This window comes from Globicephala melas, unplaced genomic scaffold (genome assembly GCF_963455315.2).
Source record: "Globicephala melas unplaced genomic scaffold, mGloMel1.2 SCAFFOLD_612, whole genome shotgun sequence".
Lineage (NCBI taxonomy): Eukaryota > Metazoa > Chordata > Mammalia > Artiodactyla > Delphinidae > Globicephala > Globicephala melas.
This window is the reverse complement of record NW_027207772.1, coordinates 84,734-101,849: the sequence shown is the minus strand read 5'-3', so window position 1 is coordinate 101,849 and position 17,116 is coordinate 84,734. Positions and strand designations below refer to the sequence as shown.

The 17,116-nt window shown below is 69.8% G+C and overlaps 10 non-coding genes across 10 annotated transcripts; all 10 read right to left on the bottom strand.

The window, feature by feature from the left end:
* Positions 1 to 1,997: 1,997 nt before the first annotated feature.
* Positions 1,998 to 2,116, bottom strand: LOC132596145 (5S ribosomal RNA). Its single transcript, XR_009562246.1, has one exon. It is a non-coding gene; the product is annotated as a 5S ribosomal RNA (ribosomal RNA).
* Positions 2,117 to 3,047: 931 nt separating this feature from the next.
* On the bottom strand, positions 3,048 to 3,166 carry LOC132596144 (5S ribosomal RNA). The gene has a single exon (XR_009562245.1). It is a non-coding gene; the product is annotated as a 5S ribosomal RNA (ribosomal RNA).
* A 931-nt stretch (positions 3,167 to 4,097) lies between these two features.
* On the bottom strand, positions 4,098 to 4,216 carry LOC132596143 (5S ribosomal RNA). Its single transcript, XR_009562244.1, has one exon. It is a non-coding gene; the product is annotated as a 5S ribosomal RNA (ribosomal RNA).
* Positions 4,217 to 6,911: 2,695 nt separating this feature from the next.
* Positions 6,912 to 7,030, bottom strand: LOC132596141 (5S ribosomal RNA). Its single transcript, XR_009562242.1, has one exon. It is a non-coding gene; the product is annotated as a 5S ribosomal RNA (ribosomal RNA).
* A 931-nt stretch (positions 7,031 to 7,961) lies between these two features.
* Positions 7,962 to 8,080, bottom strand: LOC132596140 (5S ribosomal RNA). Its single transcript, XR_009562241.1, has one exon. It is a non-coding gene; the product is annotated as a 5S ribosomal RNA (ribosomal RNA).
* A 2,695-nt stretch (positions 8,081 to 10,775) lies between these two features.
* Positions 10,776 to 10,894, bottom strand: LOC132596139 (5S ribosomal RNA). The gene has a single exon (XR_009562240.1). It is a non-coding gene; the product is annotated as a 5S ribosomal RNA (ribosomal RNA).
* Positions 10,895 to 11,825: 931 nt separating this feature from the next.
* Positions 11,826 to 11,944, bottom strand: LOC132596138 (5S ribosomal RNA). The gene has a single exon (XR_009562239.1). It is a non-coding gene; the product is annotated as a 5S ribosomal RNA (ribosomal RNA).
* Positions 11,945 to 12,875: 931 nt separating this feature from the next.
* Positions 12,876 to 12,994, bottom strand: LOC132596137 (5S ribosomal RNA). Its single transcript, XR_009562238.1, has one exon. It is a non-coding gene; the product is annotated as a 5S ribosomal RNA (ribosomal RNA).
* Positions 12,995 to 13,925: 931 nt separating this feature from the next.
* LOC132596099 (5S ribosomal RNA) lies at positions 13,926 to 14,044 on the bottom strand. The gene has a single exon (XR_009562200.1). It is a non-coding gene; the product is annotated as a 5S ribosomal RNA (ribosomal RNA).
* A 2,695-nt stretch (positions 14,045 to 16,739) lies between these two features.
* On the bottom strand, positions 16,740 to 16,858 carry LOC132596136 (5S ribosomal RNA). Its single transcript, XR_009562237.1, has one exon. It is a non-coding gene; the product is annotated as a 5S ribosomal RNA (ribosomal RNA).
* Between the last annotated feature and the right edge of the window lie 258 nt (positions 16,859 to 17,116).

Here is a 17,116-nt window from a genome sequence, read left to right as displayed (position 1 = left end):
GCGGAGTCTGGGTCTGGAGGGCTCTGAGCCTCCATCCGCTCTGGTGCCTCGGGTCTACCGGCCCGACGCCTGGTAGCGCGACACCCCACCGGCCCACAGACGTAGCCTCCCCAGCTGTGCTCACAGCGAGTCCAACCGCAGCCTGCATCCCTCCACGGGACACTTGGATTACTCCCGCGATCCCCACGAGGTGCGGCACCCGGCGGCCGAATGGGCTGAGATCCTGCCCTTGCGGCGCCCTGTGGCCACCTCCGCCTCCCTCACGGTACTGGCCGAGGCCTCGGACCAGCGGGCCCCGGCTCCCAGCTCAGCGCTGCTCCTCCGCCCCTCTCACCTCCTGCCCGACGTCCAGGCTACCGAGCACCCTCCACCCCCGCCCACCTTCATGCCACTCAGCCGGAACCCGGGAGGCAATGCCAACTACCAGGTGTATGACAGTCTGGTGCTGAAGCGGCAACCGCAGGAGGGCCAAGCGCGGGCCAACTCGCTGCTACCTTCCACCTCGGCCTCCAGGCCCTCTCTGCACGGGAGCCAGACTGGGAAAATGAACTTACCAGCAGCAAGTGGGGGCAGGGGCAGGGGGCGGCAGGGCATGGAGAGAGGAATAAAGAGCGCCAGAGTCCAGGAAACATTGGTGGTCTGTGGCTTGGAAGCGCCACTCCTTCTGCCAGCCTGGGTCCCTGCGCTTGGCTTCCTGCAATAAGAAGCCAGTGTCCCCTTCTTGGCCTGAGGGTCCCTTTGGTTTAGTGGCCACAGTTCTGCCAGCAGGCCCCTCCTGGTCCTATACCATGCACTAAGTACATCTGCAGCTGCAGACTCCAAACCCCTGGTCTCTGGGCACCTCCTCTGTGTCTCAGCTGTCCCTGTCCACAGAGAGCCTCATACAAGAAGTTGCTTCCAAACTGGGAGGTTCCACATCTGGGCAGGTCCAGCTCCAGGCCCAGTGAAGGGCATGAAGAAGGCTGAGGCTCTGGACTCCAGCCAGGCCTTCAGCAGGCCTCTGAGGCCAAGGTCTTCCTAGTCTCAAGAGGGGCCAAGAGACGCAATGTGTCATTTGAACAAGTGAGTCAGCGGGCGGTGAGCGAATGAATGACCGCTCGAGGGGATGTATGCCGGCCACCGGGCCCTGTTTGACTGTCCAGGCTCAGCTTACCTGACCCTGGTTACCAGGGAATGCCACTCTGGGCCCTCCTTTTCATCCCCCTCCCTCACTGTGACCTCACCACCTGCCCCATTATGACCCAGTCTGGCTCCCAGTTAAAACTGGAGGGCAGAGGGCCCAGGCAGTCCTGGGACCAACGGCCATGGGTGAGCGAAACTACTACCGAGCCGAGCCGTTCACTGGCCCCATCCCCAGGAAATGCCAGGAGCAAGGATACTCAATTCTTCTGATCCCGGTCAGCTTCATCTTGCTCAACGTGGGGATCAACATGGTGACTATGGTCAGGGCAGGATCTGTGCAGCGCGGTTGGGGGAGCCCTGGGGTCTTGAAGGGGCTGAGGTGGGAGGGCTGCTGGGGTGTGACCGGGACAAGGGTTGGATTTCAGGGCTCACCCTGCTCCCGGCCTCCCCCCTCCCCTTCTTCCCTCAACTCTGGAGGCATCTGAAGAGATTCTTGCGGGCACTTTTCAATCGTATTTTCCACAAAGGTGAGTGGGCGCCGGCGTGGGTTCAGGGGATGTGGGCCTGTCCCCTTTCTTCTATCCCTGCCTTGATTCTCAGCCCCTCAGGAACCCAGGCCCTGACCCATCTCGCCTTTCCCCACAGACAAGCAAGCCAGCTGTGTAGGCACCCATCGCATGTGCATGCGCTGCTCCGTGGATCCCAAGAACCTGTGCTCAAGAGTTTCTTCCCACTTCTGCCATCGCCCAAGCTTCCTGCTCGGGCAGGTAAACCCACCTTGACTACTGCCTGCAGCGGGGCTCGGCGGGGGCGGAGCCGGCGGCCCCCCCGCCGCGGGCGAGTAAAGGAGAAGGCGGGCGGAGCGGGAGGCAAAAAGCCTACAGCACCCGGTATTCCCAGGCGGTCTCCCATCCAAGTACTAACCAGGCCCGACCCTGCTTAGCTTCCGAGATCAGACGAGATCGGGCGCGTTCAGGGTGGTATGGCCGTAGACGGGGGCGGGGCGCCGCGGGCGGCCTCTTGAGGCCCAGTTTCGCTGGCGCTGGCGCCTTAACGCCAGCCTGGCGGCCGGCCCGCCCCGGCAGGGCCCCCTCGCCCGCCCAGGCAGGGGCAACGGAGGTCTCGGGTATCGGGCGGCGGCGGAGGGTTTGGCGACCACCTCCCAGCCCAGGGCGGCCGTGACCCAGCAAACCCTTCGGCGCTTGGCGCCCCGCCCAAGATCCCGCACGTCGCTCACAGGGACGTGGCCCCGGAGGCTTCAGGGCCCGGGGCCCGCGGTCCCTTGGGCATCGGCCCTGCCCGCCCACGCGGCCCTAGGCGCAGCCCGGCCGCAGCCCGGGCCGGCCCTCCTGCCCGACAGCAGCTGGCCCGAAGCCACTGGGAGCCACCATTGAGTCGCCACGGCCCCTCAGCCCCGGCAAGGCCACCCTTGCCCCCACACCCCCCGCCGAGCTCAGGACCCCGCCCCTGGTGGCCGGCAGGCCCGGGGAAGCGGCCCCTGCCCTCGATCCCGCTCCCGCACCCGGCCGCGGTGACACGCCAGAGGGGCGGGGTGGGGGGGGCTTTTGTCGGAGGGAGCTGTGGAGGGACACACCGGCACACAGGTGGCGGCGCCGGGGCTGGGCGCCGGTGGGGGCGGCCAGGTGCAGGTCGAGGGGCTCGCGGGCCGAAAGGACGGTAACTGGGCCCGCGGCGGAGTCTGGGTCCGGGCCAGCCACCCCGGGAGCGTCTGGGGTGCGCCTGCCTTCCAGGGCCGCCTTCTGGCCGCCTGGCCGGCCGGGCCGGCGGGGAGCGACCCCGCCGGCGCGCGCCGTGGTGGGAGGGGCCTGAGGAGGTGGGGCCTGCAGCGGGGCCCGGCGGGGGCGGAGCCGGCGGCCCCCGCCGCGGGCGAGTAAAGGAGAAGGCGGGCGGAGCGGGAGGCAAAAAGCCTACAGCACCCGGTATTCCCAGGCGGTCTCCCATCCAAGTACTAACCAGGCCCGACCCTGCTTAGCTTCCGAGATCAGACGAGATCGGGCGCGTTCAGGGTGGTATGGCCGTAGACGGGGGCGGGGGGCCGCGGGCGGCCTCTTGAGGCCCAGTTTCGCTGGCGCTGGCGCCTTAACGCCAGCCTGGCGGCCGGCCCGCCCCGGCAGGGCCCCCTCGCCCGCCCAGGCAGGGGCAACGGAGGTCTCGGGTATCGGGCGGCGGCGGAGGGTTTGGCGACCACCTCCCAGCCCAGGGCGGCCGTGACCCAGCAAACCCTTCGGCGCTTGGCGCCCCGCCCAAGATCCCGCACGTCGCTCACAGGGACGTGGCCCCGGAGGCTTCAGGGCCCGGGGCCCGCGGTCCCTTGGGCATCGGCCCTGCCCGCCCACGCGGCCCTAGGCGCAGCCCGGCCGCAGCCCGGGCCGGCCCTCCTGCCCGACAGCAGCTGGCCCGAAGCCACTGGGAGCCACCATTGAGTCGCCACGGCCCCTCAGCCCCGGCAAGGCCACCCTTGCCCCCACACCCCCCGCCGAGCTCAGGACCCCGCCCCTGGTGGCCGGCAGGCCCGGGGAAGCGGCCCCTGCCCTCGATCCCGCTCCCGCACCCGGCCGCGGTGACACGCCAGAGGGGCGGGGTGGGGGGGGCTTTTGTCGGAGGGAGCTGTGGAGGGACACACCGGCACACAGGTGGCGGCGCCGGGGCTGGGCGCCGGTGGGGGCGGCCAGGTGCAGGTCGAGGGGCTCGCGGGCCGAAAGGACGGCAACTGGGCCCGCGGCGGAGTCTGGGTCCGGGCCAGCCACCCCGGGAGCGTCTGGGGTGCGCCTGCCTTCCAGGGCCGCCTTCTGGCCGCCTGGCCGGCCGGGCCGGCGGGGAGCGACCCCGCCGGCGCGCGCCGTGGTGGGAGGGGCCTGAGGAGGTGGGGCCTGCAGCGGGGCCCGGCGGGGGCGGAGCCGGCGGCCCCCGCCGCGGGCGAGTAAAGGAGAAGGCGGGCGGAGCGGGAGGCAAAAAGCCTACAGCACCCGGTATTCCCAGGCGGTCTCCCATCCAAGTACTAACCAGGCCCGACCCTGCTTAGCTTCCGAGATCAGACGAGATCGGGCGCGTTCAGGGTGGTATGGCCGTAGACGGGGGCGGGGGGCCGCGGGCGGCCTCTTGAGGCCCAGTTTCGCTGGCGCTGGCGCCTTAACGCCAGCCTGGCGGCCGGCCCGCCCCGGCAGGGCCCCCTCGCCCGCCCAGGCAGGGGCAACGGAGGTCTCGGGTATCGGGCGGCGGCGGAGGGTTTGGCGACCACCTCCCAGCCCAGGGCGGCCGTGACCCAGCAAACCCTTCGGCGCTTGGCGCCCCGCCCAAGATCCCGCACGTCGCTCACAGGGACGTGGCCCCGGAGGCTTCAGGGCCCGGGGCCCGCGGTCCCTTGGGCATCGGCCCTGCCCGCCCACGCGGCCCTAGGCGCAGCCCGGCCGCAGCCCGGGCCGGCCCTCCTGCCCGACAGCAGCTGGCCCGAAGCCACTGGGAGCCACCATTGAGTCGCCACGGCCCCTCAGCCCCGGCAAGGCCACCCTTGCCCCCACACCCCCCGCCGAGCTCAGGACCCCGCCCCTGGTGGCCGGCAGGCCCGGGGAAGCGGCCCCTGCCCTCGATCCCGCTCCCGCACCCGGCCGCGGTGACACGCCAGAGGGGCGGGGTGGGGGGGGCTTTTGTCGGAGGGAGCTGTGGAGGGACACACCGGCACACAGGTGGCGGCGCCGGGGCTGGGCGCCGGTGGGGGCGGCCAGGTGCAGGTCGAGGGGCTCGCGGGCCGAAAGGACGGCAACTGGGCCCATGGCGGAGTCTGGGTCTGGAGGGCTCTGAGCCTCCATCCGCTCTGGTGCCTCGGGTCTACCGGCCCGACGCCTGGTAGCGCGACACCCCACCGGCCCACAGACGTAGCCTCCCCAGCTGTGCTCACAGCGAGTCCAACCGCAGCCTGCATCCCTCCACGGGACACTTGGATTACTCCCGCGATCCCCACGAGGTGCGGCACCCGGCGGCCGAATGGGCTGAGATCCTGCCCTTGCGGCGCCCTGTGGCCACCTCCGCCTCCCTCACGGTACTGGCCGAGGCCTCGGACCAGCGGGCCCCGGCTCCCAGCTCAGCGCTGCTCCTCCGCCCCTCTCACCTCCTGCCCGACGTCCAGGCTACCGAGCACCCTCCACCCCCGCCCACCTTCATGCCACTCAGCCGGAACCCGGGAGGCAATGCCAACTACCAGGTGTATGACAGTCTGGTGCTGAAGCGGCAACCGCAGGAGGGCCAAGCGCGGGCCAACTCGCTGCTACCTTCCACCTCGGCCTCCAGGCCCTCTCTGCACGGGAGCCAGACTGGGAAAATGAACTTACCAGCAGCAAGTGGGGGCAGGGGCAGGGGGCGGCAGGGCATGGAGAGAGGAATAAAGAGCGCCAGAGTCCAGGAAACATTGGTGGTCTGTGGCTTGGAAGCGCCACTCCTTCTGCCAGCCTGGGTCCCTGCGCTTGGCTTCCTGCAATAAGAAGCCAGTGTCCCCTTCTTGGCCTGAGGGTCCCTTTGGTTTAGTGGCCACAGTTCTGCCAGCAGGCCCCTCCTGGTCCTATACCATGCACTAAGTACATCTGCAGCTGCAGACTCCAAACCCCTGGTCTCTGGGCACCTCCTCTGTGTCTCAGCTGTCCCTGTCCACAGAGAGCCTCATACAAGAAGTTGCTTCCAAACTGGGAGGTTCCACATCTGGGCAGGTCCAGCTCCAGGCCCAGTGAAGGGCATGAAGAAGGCTGAGGCTCTGGACTCCAGCCAGGCCTTCAGCAGGCCTCTGAGGCCAAGGTCTTCCTAGTCTCAAGAGGGGCCAAGAGACGCAATGTGTCATTTGAACAAGTGAGTCAGCGGGCGGTGAGCGAATGAATGACCGCTCGAGGGGATGTATGCCGGCCACCGGGCCCTGTTTGACTGTCCAGGCTCAGCTTACCTGACCCTGGTTACCAGGGAATGCCACTCTGGGCCCTCCTTTTCATCCCCCTCCCTCACTGTGACCTCACCACCTGCCCCATTATGACCCAGTCTGGCTCCCAGTTAAAACTGGAGGGCAGAGGGCCCAGGCAGTCCTGGGACCAACGGCCATGGGTGAGCGAAACTACTACCGAGCCGAGCCGTTCACTGGCCCCATCCCCAGGAAATGCCAGGAGCAAGGATACTCAATTCTTCTGATCCCGGTCAGCTTCATCTTGCTCAACGTGGGGATCAACATGGTGACTATGGTCAGGGCAGGATCTGTGCAGCGCGGTTGGGGGAGCCCTGGGGTCTTGAAGGGGCTGAGGTGGGAGGGCTGCTGGGGTGTGACCGGGACAAGGGTTGGATTTCAGGGCTCACCCTGCTCCCGGCCTCCCCCCTCCCCTTCTTCCCTCAACTCTGGAGGCATCTGAAGAGATTCTTGCGGGCACTTTTCAATCGTATTTTCCACAAAGGTGAGTGGGCGCCGGCGTGGGTTCAGGGGATGTGGGCCTGTCCCCTTTCTTCTATCCCTGCCTTGATTCTCAGCCCCTCAGGAACCCAGGCCCTGACCCATCTCGCCTTTCCCCACAGACAAGCAAGCCAGCTGTGTAGGCACCCATCGCATGTGCATGCGCTGCTCCGTGGATCCCAAGAACCTGTGCTCAAGAGTTTCTTCCCACTTCTGCCATCGCCCAAGCTTCCTGCTCGGGCAGGTAAACCCACCTTGACTACTGCCTGCAGCGGGGCTCGGCGGGGGCGGAGCCGGCGGCCCCCCCGCCGCGGGCGAGTAAAGGAGAAGGCGGGCGGAGCGGGAGGCAAAAAGCCTACAGCACCCGGTATTCCCAGGCGGTCTCCCATCCAAGTACTAACCAGGCCCGACCCTGCTTAGCTTCCGAGATCAGACGAGATCGGGCGCGTTCAGGGTGGTATGGCCGTAGACGGGGGCGGGGGGCCGCGGGCGGCCTCTTGAGGCCCAGTTTCGCTGGCGCTGGCGCCTTAACGCCAGCCTGGCGGCCGGCCCGCCCCGGCAGGGCCCCCTCGCCCGCCCAGGCAGGGGCAACGGAGGTCTCGGGTATCGGGCGGCGGCGGAGGGTTTGGCGACCACCTCCCAGCCCAGGGCGGCCGTGACCCAGCAAACCCTTCGGCGCTTGGCGCCCCGCCCAAGATCCCGCACGTCGCTCACAGGGACGTGGCCCCGGAGGCTTCAGGGCCCGGGGCCCGCGGTCCCTTGGGCATCGGCCCTGCCCGCCCACGCGGCCCTAGGCGCAGCCCGGCCGCAGCCCGGGCCGGCCCTCCTGCCCGACAGCAGCTGGCCCGAAGCCACTGGGAGCCACCATTGAGTCGCCACGGCCCCTCAGCCCCGGCAAGGCCACCCTTGCCCCCACACCCCCCGCCGAGCTCAGGACCCCGCCCCTGGTGGCCGGCAGGCCCGGGGAAGCGGCCCCTGCCCTCGATCCCGCTCCCGCACCCGGCCGCGGTGACACGCCAGAGGGGCGGGGTGGGGGGGGCTTTTGTCGGAGGGAGCTGTGGAGGGACACACCGGCACACAGGTGGCGGCGCCGGGGCTGGGCGCCGGTGGGGGCGGCCAGGTGCAGGTCGAGGGGCTCGCGGGCCGAAAGGACGGCAACTGGGCCCGCGGCGGAGTCTGGGTCCGGGCCAGCCACCCCGGGAGCGTCTGGGGTGCGCCTGCCTTCCAGGGCCGCCTTCTGGCCGCCTGGCCGGCCGGGCCGGCGGGGAGCGACCCCGCCGGCGCGCGCCGTGGTGGGAGGGGCCTGAGGAGGTGGGGCCTGCAGCGGGGCCCGGCGGGGGCGGAGCCGGCGGCCCCCGCCGCGGGCGAGTAAAGGAGAAGGCGGGCGGAGCGGGAGGCAAAAAGCCTACAGCACCCGGTATTCCCAGGCGGTCTCCCATCCAAGTACTAACCAGGCCCGACCCTGCTTAGCTTCCGAGATCAGACGAGATCGGGCGCGTTCAGGGTGGTATGGCCGTAGACGGGGGCGGGGGACCGCGGGCGGCCTCTTGAGGCCCAGTTTCGCTGGCGCTGGCGCCTTAACGCCAGCCTGGCGGCCGGCCCGCCCCGGCAGGGCCCCCTCGCCGGCCCAGGCAGGGGCAACGGAGGTCTCGGGTATCGGGCGGCGGCGGAGGGTTTGGCGACCACCTCCCAGCCCAGGGCGGCCGTGACCCAGCAAACCCTTCGGCGCTTGGCGCCCCGCCCAAGATCCCGCACGTCGCTCACAGGGACGTGGCCCCGGAGGCTTCAGGGCCCGGGGCCCGCGGTCCCTTGGGCATCGGCCCTGCCCGCCCACGCGGCCCTAGGCGCAGCCCGGCCGCAGCCCGGGCCGGCCCTCCTGCCCGACAGCAGCTGGCCCGAAGCCACTGGGAGCCACCATTGAGTCGCCACGGCCCCTCAGCCCCGGCAAGGCCACCCTTGCCCCCACACCCCCCGCCGAGCTCAGGACCCCGCCCCTGGTGGCCGGCAGGCCCGGGGAAGCGGCCCCTGCCCTCGATCCCGCTCCCGCACCCGGCCGCGGTGACACGCCAGAGGGGCGGGGTGGGGGGGGCTTTTGTCGGAGGGAGCTGTGGAGGGACACACCGGCACACAGGTGGCGGCGCCGGGGCTGGGCGCCGGTGGGGGCGGCCAGGTGCAGGTCGAGGGGCTCGCGGGCCGAAAGGACGGCAACTGGGCCCATGGCGGAGTCTGGGTCTGGAGGGCTCTGAGCCTCCATCCGCTCTGGTGCCTCGGGTCTACCGGCCCGACGCCTGGTAGCGCGACACCCCACCGGCCCACAGACGTAGCCTCCCCAGCTGTGCTCACAGCGAGTCCAACCGCAGCCTGCATCCCTCCACGGGACACTTGGATTACTCCCGCGATCCCCACGAGGTGCGGCACCCGGCGGCCGAATGGGCTGAGATCCTGCCCTTGCGGCGCCCTGTGGCCACCTCCGCCTCCCTCACGGTACTGGCCGAGGCCTCGGACCAGCGGGCCCCGGCTCCCAGCTCAGCGCTGCTCCTCCGCCCCTCTCACCTCCTGCCCGACGTCCAGGCTACCGAGCACCCTCCACCCCCGCCCACCTTCATGCCACTCAGCCGGAACCCGGGAGGCAATGCCAACTACCAGGTGTATGACAGTCTGGTGCTGAAGCGGCAACCGCAGGAGGGCCAAGCGCGGGCCAACTCGCTGCTACCTTCCACCTCGGCCTCCAGGCCCTCTCTGCACGGGAGCCAGACTGGGAAAATGAACTTACCAGCAGCAAGTGGGGGCAGGGGCAGGGGGCGGCAGGGCATGGAGAGAGGAATAAAGAGCGCCAGAGTCCAGGAAACATTGGTGGTCTGTGGCTTGGAAGCGCCACTCCTTCTGCCAGCCTGGGTCCCTGCGCTTGGCTTCCTGCAATAAGAAGCCAGTGTCCCCTTCTTGGCCTGAGGGTCCCTTTGGTTTAGTGGCCACAGTTCTGCCAGCAGGCCCCTCCTGGTCCTATACCATGCACTAAGTACATCTGCAGCTGCAGACTCCAAACCCCTGGTCTCTGGGCACCTCCTCTGTGTCTCAGCTGTCCCTGTCCACAGAGAGCCTCATACAAGAAGTTGCTTCCAAACTGGGAGGTTCCACATCTGGGCAGGTCCAGCTCCAGGCCCAGTGAAGGGCATGAAGAAGGCTGAGGCTCTGGACTCCAGCCAGGCCTTCAGCAGGCCTCTGAGGCCAAGGTCTTCCTAGTCTCAAGAGGGGCCAAGAGACGCAATGTGTCATTTGAACAAGTGAGTCAGCGGGCGGTGAGCGAATGAATGACCGCTCGAGGGGATGTATGCCGGCCACCGGGCCCTGTTTGACTGTCCAGGCTCAGCTTACCTGACCCTGGTTACCAGGGAATGCCACTCTGGGCCCTCCTTTTCATCCCCCTCCCTCACTGTGACCTCACCACCTGCCCCATTATGACCCAGTCTGGCTCCCAGTTAAAACTGGAGGGCAGAGGGCCCAGGCAGTCCTGGGACCAACGGCCATGGGTGAGCGAAACTACTACCGAGCCGAGCCGTTCACTGGCCCCATCCCCAGGAAATGCCAGGAGCAAGGATACTCAATTCTTCTGATCCCGGTCAGCTTCATCTTGCTCAACGTGGGGATCAACATGGTGACTATGGTCAGGGCAGGATCTGTGCAGCGCGGTTGGGGGAGCCCTGGGGTCTTGAAGGGGCTGAGGTGGGAGGGCTGCTGGGGTGTGACCGGGACAAGGGTTGGATTTCAGGGCTCACCCTGCTCCCGGCCTCCCCCCTCCCCTTCTTCCCTCAACTCTGGAGGCATCTGAAGAGATTCTTGCGGGCACTTTTCAATCGTATTTTCCACAAAGGTGAGTGGGCGCCGGCGTGGGTTCAGGGGATGTGGGCCTGTCCCCTTTCTTCTATCCCTGCCTTGATTCTCAGCCCCTCAGGAACCCAGGCCCTGACCCATCTCGCCTTTCCCCACAGACAAGCAAGCCAGCTGTGTAGGCACCCATCGCATGTGCATGCGCTGCTCCGTGGATCCCAAGAACCTGTGCTCAAGAGTTTCTTCCCACTTCTGCCATCGCCCAAGCTTCCTGCTCGGGCAGGTAAACCCACCTTGACTACTGCCTGCAGCGGGGCTCGGCGGGGGCGGAGCCGGCGGCCCCCCCGCCGCGGGCGAGTAAAGGAGAAGGCGGGCGGAGCGGGAGGCAAAAAGCCTACAGCACCCGGTATTCCCAGGCGGTCTCCCATCCAAGTACTAACCAGGCCCGACCCTGCTTAGCTTCCGAGATCAGACGAGATCGGGCGCGTTCAGGGTGGTATGGCCGTAGACGGGGGCGGGGGGCCGCGGGCGGCCTCTTGAGGCCCAGTTTCGCTGGCGCTGGCGCCTTAACGCCAGCCTGGCGGCCGGCCCGCCCCGGCAGGGCCCCCTCGCCCGCCCAGGCAGGGGCAACGGAGGTCTCGGGTATCGGGCGGCGGCGGAGGGTTTGGCGACCACCTCCCAGCCCAGGGCGGCCGTGACCCAGCAAACCCTTCGGCGCTTGGCGCCCCGCCCAAGATCCCGCACGTCGCTCACAGGGACGTGGCCCCGGAGGCTTCAGGGCCCGGGGCCCGCGGTCCCTTGGGCATCGGCCCTGCCCGCCCACGCGGCCCTAGGCGCAGCCCGGCCGCAGCCCGGGCCGGCCCTCCTGCCCGACAGCAGCTGGCCCGAAGCCACTGGGAGCCACCATTGAGTCGCCACGGCCCCTCAGCCCCGGCAAGGCCACCCTTGCCCCCACACCCCCCGCCGAGCTCAGGACCCCGCCCCTGGTGGCCGGCAGGCCCGGGGAAGCGGCCCCTGCCCTCGATCCCGCTCCCGCACCCGGCCGCGGTGACACGCCAGAGGGGCGGGGTGGGGGGGGCTTTTGTCGGAGGGAGCTGTGGAGGGACACACCGGCACACAGGTGGCGGCGCCGGGGCTGGGCGCCGGTGGGGGCGGCCAGGTGCAGGTCGAGGGGCTCGCGGGCCGAAAGGACGGCAACTGGGCCCGCGGCGGAGTCTGGGTCCGGGCCAGCCACCCCGGGAGCGTCTGGGGTGCGCCTGCCTTCCAGGGCCGCCTTCTGGCCGCCTGGCCGGCCGGGCCGGCGGGGAGCGACCCCGCCGGCGCGCGCCGTGGTGGGAGGGGCCTGAGGAGGTGGGGCCTGCAGCGGGGCCCGGCGGGGGCGGAGCCGGCGGCCCCCGCCGCGGGCGAGTAAAGGAGAAGGCGGGCGGAGCGGGAGGCAAAAAGCCTACAGCACCCGGTATTCCCAGGCGGTCTCCCATCCAAGTACTAACCAGGCCCGACCCTGCTTAGCTTCCGAGATCAGACGAGATCGGGCGCGTTCAGGGTGGTATGGCCGTAGACGGGGGCGGGGGACCGCGGGCGGCCTCTTGAGGCCCAGTTTCGCTGGCGCTGGCGCCTTAACGCCAGCCTGGCGGCCGGCCCGCCCCGGCAGGGCCCCCTCGCCGGCCCAGGCAGGGGCAACGGAGGTCTCGGGTATCGGGCGGCGGCGGAGGGTTTGGCGACCACCTCCCAGCCCAGGGCGGCCGTGACCCAGCAAACCCTTCGGCGCTTGGCGCCCCGCCCAAGATCCCGCACGTCGCTCACAGGGACGTGGCCCCGGAGGCTTCAGGGCCCGGGGCCCGCGGTCCCTTGGGCATCGGCCCTGCCCGCCCACGCGGCCCTAGGCGCAGCCCGGCCGCAGCCCGGGCCGGCCCTCCTGCCCGACAGCAGCTGGCCCGAAGCCACTGGGAGCCACCATTGAGTCGCCACGGCCCCTCAGCCCCGGCAAGGCCACCCTTGCCCCCACACCCCCCGCCGAGCTCAGGACCCCGCCCCTGGTGGCCGGCAGGCCCGGGGAAGCGGCCCCTGCCCTCGATCCCGCTCCCGCACCCGGCCGCGGTGACACGCCAGAGGGGCGGGGTGGGGGGGGCTTTTGTCGGAGGGAGCTGTGGAGGGACACACCGGCACACAGGTGGCGGCGCCGGGGCTGGGCGCCGGTGGGGGCGGCCAGGTGCAGGTCGAGGGGCTCGCGGGCCGAAAGGACGGCAACTGGGCCCGCGGCGGAGTCTGGGTCCGGGCCAGCCACCCCGGGAGCGTCTGGGGTGCGCCTGCCTTCCAGGGCCGCCTTCTGGCCGCCTGGCCGGCCGGGCCGGCGGGCAGCGACCCCGCCGGCGCGCGCCGTGGTGGGAGGGGCCTGAGGAGGTGGGGCCTGCAGCGGGGCCCGGCGGGGGCGGAGCCGGCGGCCCCCGCCGCGGGCGAGTAAAGGAGAAGGCGGGCGGAGCGGGAGGCAAAAAGCCTACAGCACCCGGTATTCCCAGGCGGTCTCCCATCCAAGTACTAACCAGGCCCGACCCTGCTTAGCTTCCGAGATCAGACGAGATCGGGCGCGTTCAGGGTGGTATGGCCGTAGACGGGGGCGGGGGGCCGCGGGCGGCCTCTTGAGGCCCAGTTTCGCTGGCGCTGGCGTCTTAACGCCAGCCTGGCGGCCGGCCCGCCCCGGCAGGGCCCCCTCGCCCGCCCAGGCAGGGGCAACGGAGGTCTCGGGTATCGGGCGGCGGCGGAGGGTTTGGCGACCACCTCCCAGCCCAGGGCGGCCGTGACCCAGCAAACCCTTCGGCGCTTGGCGCCCCGCCCAAGATCCCGCACGTCGCTCACAGGGACGTGGCCCCGGAGGCTTCAGGGCCCGGGGCCCGCGGTCCCTTGGGCATCGGCCCTGCCCGCCCACGCGGCCCTAGGCGCAGCCCGGCCGCAGCCCGGGCCGGCCCTCCTGCCCGACAGCAGCTGGCCCGAAGCCACTGGGAGCCACCATTGAGTCGCCACGGCCCCTCAGCCCCGGCAAGGCCACCCTTGCCCCCACACCCCCCGCCGAGCTCAGGACCCCGCCCCTGGTGGCCGGCAGGCCCGGGGAAGCGGCCCCTGCCCTCGATCCCGCTCCCGCACCCGGCCGCGGTGACACGCCAGAGGGGCGGGGTGGGGGGGGCTTTTGTCGGAGGGAGCTGTGGAGGGACACACCGGCACACAGGTGGCGGCGCCGGGGCTGGGCGCCGGTGGGGGCGGCCAGGTGCAGGTCGAGGGGCTCGCGGGCCGAAAGGACGGCAACTGGGCCCGCGGCGGAGTCTGGGTCCGGGCCAGCCACCCCGGGAGCGTCTGGGGTGCGCCTGCCTTCCAGGGCCGCCTTCTGGCCGCCTGGCCGGCCGGGCCGGCGGGCAGCGACCCCGCCGGCGCGCGCCGTGGTGGGAGGGGCCTGAGGAGGTGGGGCCTGCAGCGGGGCCCGGCGGGGGCGGAGCCGGCGGCCCCCGCCGCGGGCGAGTAAAGGAGAAGGCGGGCGGAGCGGGAGGCAAAAAGCCTAGAGCACCCGGTATTCCCAGGCGGTCTCCCATCCAAGTACTAACCAGGCCCGACCCTGCTTAGCTTCCGAGATCAGACGAGATCTGGCGCGTTCAGGGTGGTATGGCCGTAGACGGGGGCGGGGGACCGCGGGCGGCCTCTTGAGGCCCAGTTTCGCTGGCGCTGGCGCCTTAACGCCAGCCTGGCGGCCGGCCCGCCCCGGCAGGGCCCCCTCGCCCGCCCAGGCAGGGGCAACGGAGGTCTCGGGTATCGGGCGGCGGCGGAGGGTTTGGCGACCACCTCCCAGCCCAGGGCGGCCGTGACCCAGCAAACCCTTCGGCGCTTGGCGCCCCGCCCAAGATCCCGCACGTCGCTCACAGGGACGTGGCCCCGGAGGCTTCAGGGCCCGGGGCCCGCGGTCCCTTGGGCATCGGCCCTGCCCGCCCACGCGGCCCTAGGCGCAGCCCGGCCGCAGCCCGGGCCGGCCCTCCTGCCCGACAGCAGCTGGCCCGAAGCCACTGGGAGCCACCATTGAGTCGCCACGGCCCCTCAGCCCCGGCAAGGCCACCCTTGCCCCCACACCCCCCGCCGAGCTCAGGACCCCGCCCCTGGTGGCCGGCAGGCCCGGGGAAGCGGCCCCTGCCCTCGATCCCGCTCCCGCACCCGGCCGCGGTGACACGCCAGAGGGGCGGGGTGGGGGGGGCTTTTGTCGGAGGGAGCTGTGGAGGGACACACCGGCACACAGGTGGCGGCGCCGGGGCTGGGCGCCGGTGGGGGCGGCCAGGTGCAGGTCGAGGGGCTCGCGGGCCGAAAGGACGGCAACTGGGCCCGCGGCGGAGTCTGGGTCTGGAGGGCTCTGAGCCTCCATCCGCTCTGGTGCCTCGGGTCTACCGGCCCGACGCCTGGTAGCGCGACACCCCACCGGCCCACAGACGTAGCCTCCCCAGCTGTGCTCACAGCGAGTCCAACCGCAGCCTGCATCCCTCCACGGGACACTTGGATTACTCCCGCGATCCCCACGAGGTGCGGCACCCGGCGGCCGAATGGGCTGAGATCCTGCCCTTGCGGCGCCCTGTGGCCACCTCCGCCTCCCTCACGGTACTGGCCGAGGCCTCGGACCAGCGGGCCCCGGCTCCCAGCTCAGCGCTGCTCCTCCGCCCCTCTCACCTCCTGCCCGACGTCCAGGCTACCGAGCACCCTCCACCCCCGCCCACCTTCATGCCACTCAGCCGGAACCCGGGAGGCAATGCCAACTACCAGGTGTATGACAGTCTGGTGCTGAAGCGGCAACCGCAGGAGGGCCAAGCGCGGGCCAACTCGCTGCTACCTTCCACCTCGGCCTCCAGGCCCTCTCTGCACGGGAGCCAGACTGGGAAAATGAACTTACCAGCAGCAAGTGGGGGCAGGGGCAGGGGGCGGCAGGGCATGGAGAGAGGAATAAAGAGCGCCAGAGTCCAGGAAACATTGGTGGTCTGTGGCTTGGAAGCGCCACTCCTTCTGCCAGCCTGGGTCCCTGCGCTTGGCTTCCTGCAATAAGAAGCCAGTGTCCCCTTCTTGGCCTGAGGGTCCCTTTGGTTTAGTGGCCACAGTTCTGCCAGCAGGCCCCTCCTGGTCCTATACCATGCACTAAGTACATCTGCAGCTGCAGACTCCAAACCCCTGGTCTCTGGGCACCTCCTCTGTGTCTCAGCTGTCCCTGTCCACAGAGAGCCTCATACAAGAAGTTGCTTCCAAACTGGGAGGTTCCACATCTGGGCAGGTCCAGCTCCAGGCCCAGTGAAGGGCATGAAGAAGGCTGAGGCTCTGGACTCCAGCCAGGCCTTCAGCAGGCCTCTGAGGCCAAGGTCTTCCTAGTCTCAAGAGGGGCCAAGAGACGCAATGTGTCATTTGAACAAGTGAGTCAGCGGGCGGTGAGCGAATGAATGACCGCTCGAGGGGATGTATGCCGGCCACCGGGCCCTGTTTGACTGTCCAGGCTCAGCTTACCTGACCCTGGTTACCAGGGAATGCCACTCTGGGCCCTCCTTTTCATCCCCCTCCCTCACTGTGACCTCACCACCTGCCCCATTATGACCCAGTCTGGCTCCCAGTTAAAACTGGAGGGCAGAGGGCCCAGGCAGTCCTGGGACCAACGGCCATGGGTGAGCGAAACTACTACCGAGCCGAGCCGTTCACTGGCCCCATCCCCAGGAAATGCCAGGAGCAAGGATACTCAATTCTTCTGATCCCGGTCAGCTTCATCTTGCTCAACGTGGGGATCAACATGGTGACTATGGTCAGGGCAGGATCTGTGCAGCGCGGTTGGGGGAGCCCTGGGGTCTTGAAGGGGCTGAGGTGGGAGGGCTGCTGGGGTGTGACCGGGACAAGGGTTGGATTTCAGGGCTCACCCTGCTCCCGGCCTCCCCCCTCCCCTTCTTCCCTCAACTCTGGAGGCATCTGAAGAGATTCTTGCGGGCACTTTTCAATCGTATTTTCCACAAAGGTGAGTGGGCGCCGGCGTGGGTTCAGGGGATGTGGGCCTGTCCCCTTTCTTCTATCCCTGCCTTGATTCTCAGCCCCTCAGGAACCCAGGCCCTGACCCATCTCGCCTTTCCCCACAGACAAGCAAGCCAGCTGTGTAGGCACCCATCGCATGTGCATGCGCTGCTCCGTGGATCCCAAGAACCTGTGCTCAAGAGTTTCTTCCCACTTCTGCCATCGCCCAAGCTTCCTGCTCGGGCAGGTAAACCCACCTTGACTACTGCCTGCAGCGGGGCTCGGCGGGGGCGGAGCCGGCGGCCCCCCCGCCGCGGGCGAGTAAAGGAGAAGGCGGGCGGAGCGGGAGGCAAAAAGCCTACAGCACCCGGTATTCCCAGGCGGTCTCCCATCCAAGTACTAACCAGGCCCGACCCTGCTTAGCTTCCGAGATCAGACGAGATCGGGCGCGTTCAGGGTGGTATGGCCGTAGACGGGGGCGGGGGGCCGCGGGCGGCCTCTTGAGGCCCAGTTTCGCTGGCGCTGGCGCCTTAACGCCAGCCTGGCGGCCGGCCCGCCCCGGCAGGGCCCCCTCGCCCGCCCAGGCAGGGGCAACGGAGGTCTCGGGTATCGGGCGGCGGCGGAGGGTTTGGCGACCACCTCCCAGCCCAGGGCGGCCGTGACCCAGCAAACCCTTCGGCGCTTGGCGCCCCGCCCAAGATCCCGCACGTCGCTCACAGGGACGTGGCCCCG